Below are 7,898 nucleotides of genomic sequence, written 5' to 3'. Positions count from 1 at the left end.
GCCCTCACTATTTCTTAGTCATCATTACATTCTACTTTTATTTGTTGCTCAATTTTTTTGAGTTGTGTATGACTCTTTGTGACCCCATTTGGGGTTTTCTTGGCAAAAATACCAGCTCATTTTACAGATGAGGAAACAAAGGTAAACAGGATTAAATGACTTGTCCAGGGTCTCGCAGTTTGTAAGTGTCTGAGGCCAGATTTTAACTCAGAAAGATGAGTCTTCCTGACTCCAGGCTCAGCACTTTATTCACTCTGCCACCTAGCCTACTTTTATTTACTGTATAATCCCCCAGAGAAACATTATTTTCTTAAGCTCCCAACCCTCAAATGTTTACTACAAATGTTCTAGCTTCCTATCTTTTAGGACATTGCTCTTGTAATCATTGCTTCCACCTCATATACTTTTTAAAAATACATATTATTGATATATTTTGCATTTATGTCACCTATATTTCTCATTATAGACTTCTTTGCCCTTCATAGACAGCCATCTCTCATAACAGAGTTTAAAAAGAAAACTTCAGTAAAACTCTTATCAATTTCTGAGGACCATTAAACAATTTTATAGTGAGCATTAACACCTAGGAAATCAACAAATGCTACAATTAAGGTCTTGAATTATTATTTTTATTGTTCAGATTTAAGAAAGTAAAGGAGAAAATATCAACATCGTATATTAAACATAAATTGTGTCTTGCCTAATTTATTTTTTTTCCAGAGATCCAATTGTTAAATGTTTACCAGCACACTTCTGAGTAAAACTAACCAACATATTGACAAAGTTTGGTTTTATATGCAGTATCTCACACCTATTTCCTCCTCCCAACTTTTGCAAAAACCAAACCAAACCAAACAAACAAAAAACAACAGTGAGGGTGTATGTGGAAGGATCTTTTAATATCTTTTGAGATTTTTGAGTTTGGTCATTAAATTTGAGTAGCTTTGAGTACCAATTGTTTTGCTATTATTTCCTAATCAAATTGTAATAATCATTGTGTGTTTTGTTTTCTTGGTACTGCAAATTTCACTTTCCATTTCTACTCATGTTTCCCTATATTCATTATTATTGTTTCATTGTATTCATGTAACACATTTTGTTCAGCTATTCCCCAGGAGATAGGCATTGTTTCAATTCTTTGCTACTACAAAAAGTAGACAATGACTCTTTGATCTCACCAGTGACATGTAGATAAACTTTCAGTTTTCCATCATTCCTGATAGATATTCAGACAAGGAAGTCATCTCATCATTTGATGGAGGTGTGTGATGAATAATAGCCCAAATAAACAATGACTGTTGGTTGAGTTCTCTTGGATTTTAAGTTTGGGGGTTTGGTTGTTTTTTAAGACCTCAGTATTTTTTGCATTATTTTTGTTTCCTGCCATTTCAAATAAAAGCTCTAGACACTTTTTGACAATATTCTTATGGTGAACCTTTAGGGTCTTACTCTGCCACAGCATCTGTCTTCAAATATTGAAGTAAGTCCTCAGAGTCCAGCACACTACAGATAAAATTATAATTATCAGGAGAAAGCTCATCACAACTGTCCATAAGGGACTCATGCTCCATTATACAGCTTAATGGTCTTTTTCTTTTTGTTTTCAATGAGGTCAAGGGGAACTGAGCTCTGAATCCCAGATGACCCTCCTATAAGAAGTGCTTTACTGCCAAATGATCTTCCTGATCATTAATAAGGTTCTTTTAAAACATGCTATACCCCACCTGGCTGTTGTTGTTGTTGTTTGTCCTTCATTCTCAAACAGAAACAATGACATCACCAGGCTGATGTCTTGACTTGGGCATGAGTTGGACTTAAGTGAGGCAGAGCTGTGCAAAGTCATCAGCCTCATTCTCTCCTCCAGAGTCTTAAGAGTCCAATGGCAAGACAAAAGTCAAGATGACTGGCAGAGTCCCTAACCCTCCTGGCTAATATCATCAGGTTTACGTATCCAGATTGGCTTAGGTTTATTCTGCACTTCTTGATCAACATATTGCTTCTTGAGCTTTTTGGTTTTCTTCTTGTTGTCCTTTCCTTCATGTACCTCATCTGATCTTACATCTTCAATCTTGGGGTTTTTCTTATCTTTAACTGTATTTCCCCTTTTCTCTTTGTCTTTCTCTGTTTCATCATCACTCATTTCTATTTCTCATTATTTCTTCAAATAAAGTGTGATGGGGGTAGCCAATGAACTTCTTTACAACTTCTTTGGTCCACATACCCTCTACATCCTTTTATTTTTCCTGGTCTTATTTTAGATGTAAGACCACCTTGGTGTCCCTATCAATAGACTTACCATGGTCAACTCAGACTGTGAAGGAGCTACCAATAAAAGATTCTCAGGCATGCTCTTCATCATAATTAATCTTAGTGATGACAACTACCTCCTCTTCCACTAGGTTGTTACTGTTGTTTTGTTGTTCATCCTTCATTTTCAAAGAGGATCCTGATGTCTTGACTTTCATGGGAATTGAATTTCAGTGAGGTAGAGTTGCAAAGAGTCCTCTGCCTCACTTTCTCTTCAAGAGGCATTGAAGTCCAGTGGCAAGACAAAAGTCAGGATGACTGATGATTGCCTGTGATACAGTGAATGACCTTGGCATTTTCAATGCACCTAGGTAAGCAGAATAGAAAGCTACACCAAATTGACCAATCATGGAGATGATAATTCCAGTCTGCAAAGTCTTCATGGAAGTCTTGGTGTCAGACTTGGCAATGGTTAGTCTTTATTATTCTAATGTCAGTGTCTATTAAAGTCAGGGTATACTACTGAGGGTTCAGGATGATGTAAATATTCAAATCCTCATCACATCCCAGTTTGAGAGATCTGTCAAACTTTCATAGTGGATCTTATCCAGAGAATAAGAGGCATTGGAAATTATCACTTGAAGGAAGATTTCCTTTTTTGAACGAAAAATATTGATAATCAAGGCAATCTTTGGGCAATCTTTGATTGTAGGGCAAAGGTATCCATTTCCTCCTCTGTGTGCTATACTTTTTCAGGTATCTTGAATAGTTTCAGCTTGTCAGGCCAATATAGGGAACTATTGAGTTCAGCAGCTCCAAAGAGCGAGGAGTGTGAGTAGCTTGGCACAAGAGAAGTTTTGGGAGAAGCCAAGATGGTGGAGGGAAAGCAGTGACTTGTTTAAGCTCTCCCCCCCAAACCACTCCAAATACCTAGAAAAATGGCTCTAAACAAATTCTAAAGCAGCAGAACCCACAAAAAGACAGAGTGAAACAAATTTCCAGCCCAAGACAGCCTGGATGGTTGATCAGAAAGGTATATTGCGCCAAGCTAGGAGAGAAGCGCAGTTTGGCAGGGGCACACAGGCCGCAGCGATGCTGTAGCAGGCCTCAGAGGACTGAATTGTGGGCAGCTGTGGTGGTTTCCAGACTTCTTAACCCCTGAACACCAAAGACAACTTGGAAGGTCAGTGGGAAAAGTCTGTGACTGCGGTGAGAGAAGGAGCTAGGTCTCAGCCACAATTCTCAAGCGCGGCCCGGGGCAGTGGCTGTTTCCTGAGCTTCTGGTCCACAGACTGAGGAGAAATCAAGTGGCTGATCAGAGGGGGATTGCAGGGATCTCTTTGCCAGCACTGAGGCAGGAATCTCTTGCTTTACCGGTGCTTGGATCTGGGTCACAGTTCTGAGGGGCGGTCATGGGGCAAGGAGAAATGCTGGTGTGGTGAAGATTCTTGTGGTGGTGGAGAGAAAACACCTCACCCCTTATCATAGCACCTTGGAAGAACTGAAAATTTTCGGGTCCCTAGAAGTATCGCTGAAAACAGCTGCACAAGAGAAGCTCTGAAATAATATTTCAGTGATCTTTAATGTGGAGTTTACTTTCACTTGCATATTCAGGGCCAGTGTGAGAAAGGAGCTCATTCTTTCAGAAGTTAAATATTAGAGTAGTATATAGCTGACAGCTGTATATGTAAAATAATCTGCCCCTCTATGGAATTATCTATGTGAGGCATCCCTCTACAACTATAGATGCAACATGTCTTTGACTAAATAGTTAAATCCTGAGAAATTACCCATGGCATTGAGAGGTTAAGTGACTTATCTTCTAAATGCATTATATTATAATATAAATATAACATCTCTAATATATTAGATATAATAAAAATGTAACATAGATATCATAAAAATACAAAATCTCTAATGTATAGACAGGGACAAATAAATTCCAGAAAATGAAATCATTCTTAGTGATATATGAGATAGAGAGTTTCACCCATTATAAAATATATTGAAAGTATTTTGAAATGGAGATGCTTACCTTATCTACTGTCTCTATGAAATTTTCTTCCACTAAATCTTTTTTTTCTGATTTTGACTTATGAATTATATTTTCTATAGAGTTAAGGTATCCAATGCACCCCATTCTTAATTTAGCTCTGTCCTCCTGCAATTTTATTAATATTTTTCATAAATTCAACCTTTGAGCTAAAAGAAAAAAGAAAAATAAAGGAAGTCATTGCTTACAGCAAAAATTCAGTTGCTATCAATGTTTCCTTTGGGAAGGCCACTTGCTAACGCATTTCCTAGTGTAGACTTCAAAAGTCTGACTCCTAAAAATGAAAGAGAATCAGAAAGCCTGGAGGTAGAACCAATGACCTCTTCTTCTTCCATCCACTTTGTCCTGAGAATTGGACATAATAGATACCTTGTGAGGGGAAACTAGCCTGGGCTGTGAGAATGTATGTGGTTTAAAGAATCATTTCTTTACATTATTTATGAGTTTCAGTACCTGCAAAGAATGGCAAAGACTAATGAAGAAAGACACCTATTTTATTATTTCCAGAGACAATCAAAACATATAAAACAAATTAAGAATCTATTTCCAGTGATTCCCGGAATAAAATGGAACCAGTTCATTATTAGACTTTAACAGTGTTAGATATTCCAAAATTAAATTCATAGAAAAATACACATATGCACACATACACACAACATGTAAACTATTGATGGAATTTATCTTAATGAAGGTGCTGGGGAATTAAATAAGGAAAAGGGATGGGTGGTCCTAGTTAGTTAAGGTTATCCTAAGCAAGTATCCATTTCCAGGGCTTACTTTATAAGCCTCCCAAGGGATTCTCTATCTTGATTTGCCTTATCTTTGGAGGGGAAATTTCTGAATTATCACTATTTACAGTGTTTCATTATTCTTGTTCAGTCATTTCGATTTACTCTCATATGAATAAGGCACTTTCTTAGCTCTTCCATTTGGGAAAGGGAGTCAGGGGGTAAGGAAATATTAGGGACCTAGAGCATGGTAAATATGTGATTATGAGTGTTGACTTGAAAACACTTAAGTTTTCTATAGCAAGAGAGATTTTTAAGGCAGCTGCCCCTGGAACTTTTGTGGGGTGGCTTCCTGCCTGATCTCTGAAGTGCTCAGGCCCAACTGGGTCTAGCAATCCTAAAGGAATCTCCCCCAGAGATCAGACCTCCACATGCTTCAGCATAGCCCCTGGCAAACAGGATGGTCCAGCAGCTAGACTTTCATGTATTTCAGTGTAGCCCCAGGGAAATGCATAAACACCCTCAGCACACACCAGATACTACCACTAGGACTGCATCTCAACACCAGGTAAAGAACCAGATCCCTACAGTCTCCAGAAGCTCCAGGCAACCCCCATTCTACTCCCTCAGCACATCACCAGAAATGAGGGTCCTTCAAGGGCCTCAGGGCAACATCAATGCAGCACCAATTAAACAGCCAGGGTTGGTAGCCACTAGCACAAGGAGCCTGAGACAGTGCCTCTTCCACCCCTGGCACAGAGCTCAAATTTAAAAAAAAAGGAAAACCCCCCTCCAAAAAAGAGGAGCAAATAATAACCAAAAAAAATAATCTGACTCTACAAAGTTATTATGGTGACAGGGAAGACCAAGACAAACTCAGAAGAGGACAACAATGTCAAAACACCTACAGGAAAAACCCCAAAGAAAAATGTGAAATGGTCTCAAGCCCGGAAAGAACTCATGGAAGAGCTCAAAAAGGGGCTTAAAAATCATATAAGAGAGGTAGAAGAAAAAATGGTAAAAGAAATGAGAGTAATCCAAGAGAATTATGAAAAAAATAGTCAACAGCTTGGAAAACTGCTTGTAGAATTGGCCAAATGGAAAAGGAGATACAAAAATCCACTGAACAAAACAACCCCTTAAAGAGTACAATTGATGGAATGGAAAAGAAAGCACAGAGGCTAATTAAGGAAAACAGCAGTTTAAAATTTAGAACTGGGCAAATGGAAGCTCATGACTCTATGAGACATCAATAATCAATCAAATTCAAAAGAATGAAAAAATGAAAGAAAATGTAAAATTCCTCATGGGATAAACAACCAACCTGGAAAATAGATCCAAGGGAGACAACAGCAGAATCATTGAATCACCTGAAAGCCATAATCAAAAGCACGACCTGGACAGAATCTTTCATGAAAACTGACATGATGTCCTGGAATGAGAGGGCAAAATAGGCATTGAAAGAATCCACTGATCACCTCAAGAAGGAGATACTAAAATAAAAACTCCAAGGAACATTATAACCAAAGTTCAGAACTATCAGGTCAAGGAAAAAAAATACTACAAGTGGTCAGAAAGAAACAATTCAAATATGGGGGAGTTACAGTCAGGATTACACAGGACTTGGCAGTTTCAGCATTAAAGGATCAGAGGTCATAGAACATGATATTCCAAAAGACAAAGGAGCTAGGAATACAACTAAGAATCACTTACCCAGCAAATTTAAGTATAATACATCAAGGGGAAAAATGGTCATTCAATGAAATAAAATTACTTCATACTTTCATACGGAAAAGACCAGACCTAAACCAAACATTTGACCTCAAGATCAAGACCCAAGAGAAGCATAAACATATAAAAAGAGAAAAGAAAACAGAAAGGATTCAATAGAGCTAAACTATTTACATTTCTACATGGGAAAATGAGACTAGTAATTCTTTAGAAAGAATTGTATCATTAATAGTACAGCTAGACAGTACATAGTACTATGTACAATAGTACATAGTACTATGTACAATAGTACATAGACAGAGGGTATGGGCATAAGGTGAATTTGACAGAATGACATAAAAAAATTAAGGGATGAGAAAGAAGAGTACAATGGGTGCAGAAGGAAGGGAGAGGTAGAAAGGGCTAAATAATTTCAGATGAAGAGGCACCAAAGACCTATTACAGTGGAAGGGAAGATGAGAGGGTAGGCAATGAGCATCTCTTGAACCTTACTCTTGTCAGTATTTGACTCAAAAAGGGAATCACATACACAATCAGTTGAATATGAAAATCTTTCTTAACCAACAATGAAGTAGGAAGGAAGGAGATCAAGTAAAGCGGGAGAGAGGAGGGGGTTGACAGAAGGGAGAGCAGATCAAGGGAGGTGGTAGAAAGAAACAAAACACTGGTGAAGAGGGAAAGGGTAAAAGGAGAGGACAGACAAGAGGAAGAATAGGATGGGGGGAAATACTTAGGCAGTAATCATTAGTGGAATGTCAATCAGATGAATTTTCCCATAAAATGGAAGTGGATCTCAGAGTAAATCAAAAACCAGAATCCTACAATGTTGTTTACAAGGAACACACTTGAAGCAGAGAGACACACACAGAGTAAAGGTAAGGGGATATAGCAGAATCTATTATGCTTCAGCTGAACTAAAAAAAAAAAAAAGGAAGGGTAGCAATCCTGATCTCAGACAAATTAAAACCAAAAATAGACCTAATTAAAAGAGATAAGGAAAGAAACTACATCTTGCTAAAAGGTACCATGGGCAATGAAGCAATATCAATACTAAATATATATGCACCAAGTGGTATAGCTTCCAAACTTTTAAAGGAGAAATTAAGTAAGTTGCAGGAAGAAATAGAAAGCAAAACTAT

General features: G+C 37.8%; 1 pseudogene; it reads right to left on the bottom strand.

Moving 5' to 3' along the window:
• Nucleotides 1-1,199: 1,199 nt before the first annotated feature.
• Nucleotides 1,200-6,454, bottom strand: LOC114054033 (annotated as a pseudogene).
• Between the last annotated feature and the right edge of the window lie 1,444 nt (nt 6,455-7,898).

Source organism: Vombatus ursinus, unplaced genomic scaffold (assembly GCF_900497805.2).
Source record: "Vombatus ursinus unplaced genomic scaffold, bare-nosed wombat genome assembly UNPS02014812.1, whole genome shotgun sequence".
In the NCBI taxonomy this organism is placed as follows: Eukaryota; Metazoa; Chordata; class Mammalia; order Diprotodontia; family Vombatidae; genus Vombatus; species Vombatus ursinus.
This window is presented reverse-complemented; position numbering and strand designations above follow the sequence as displayed.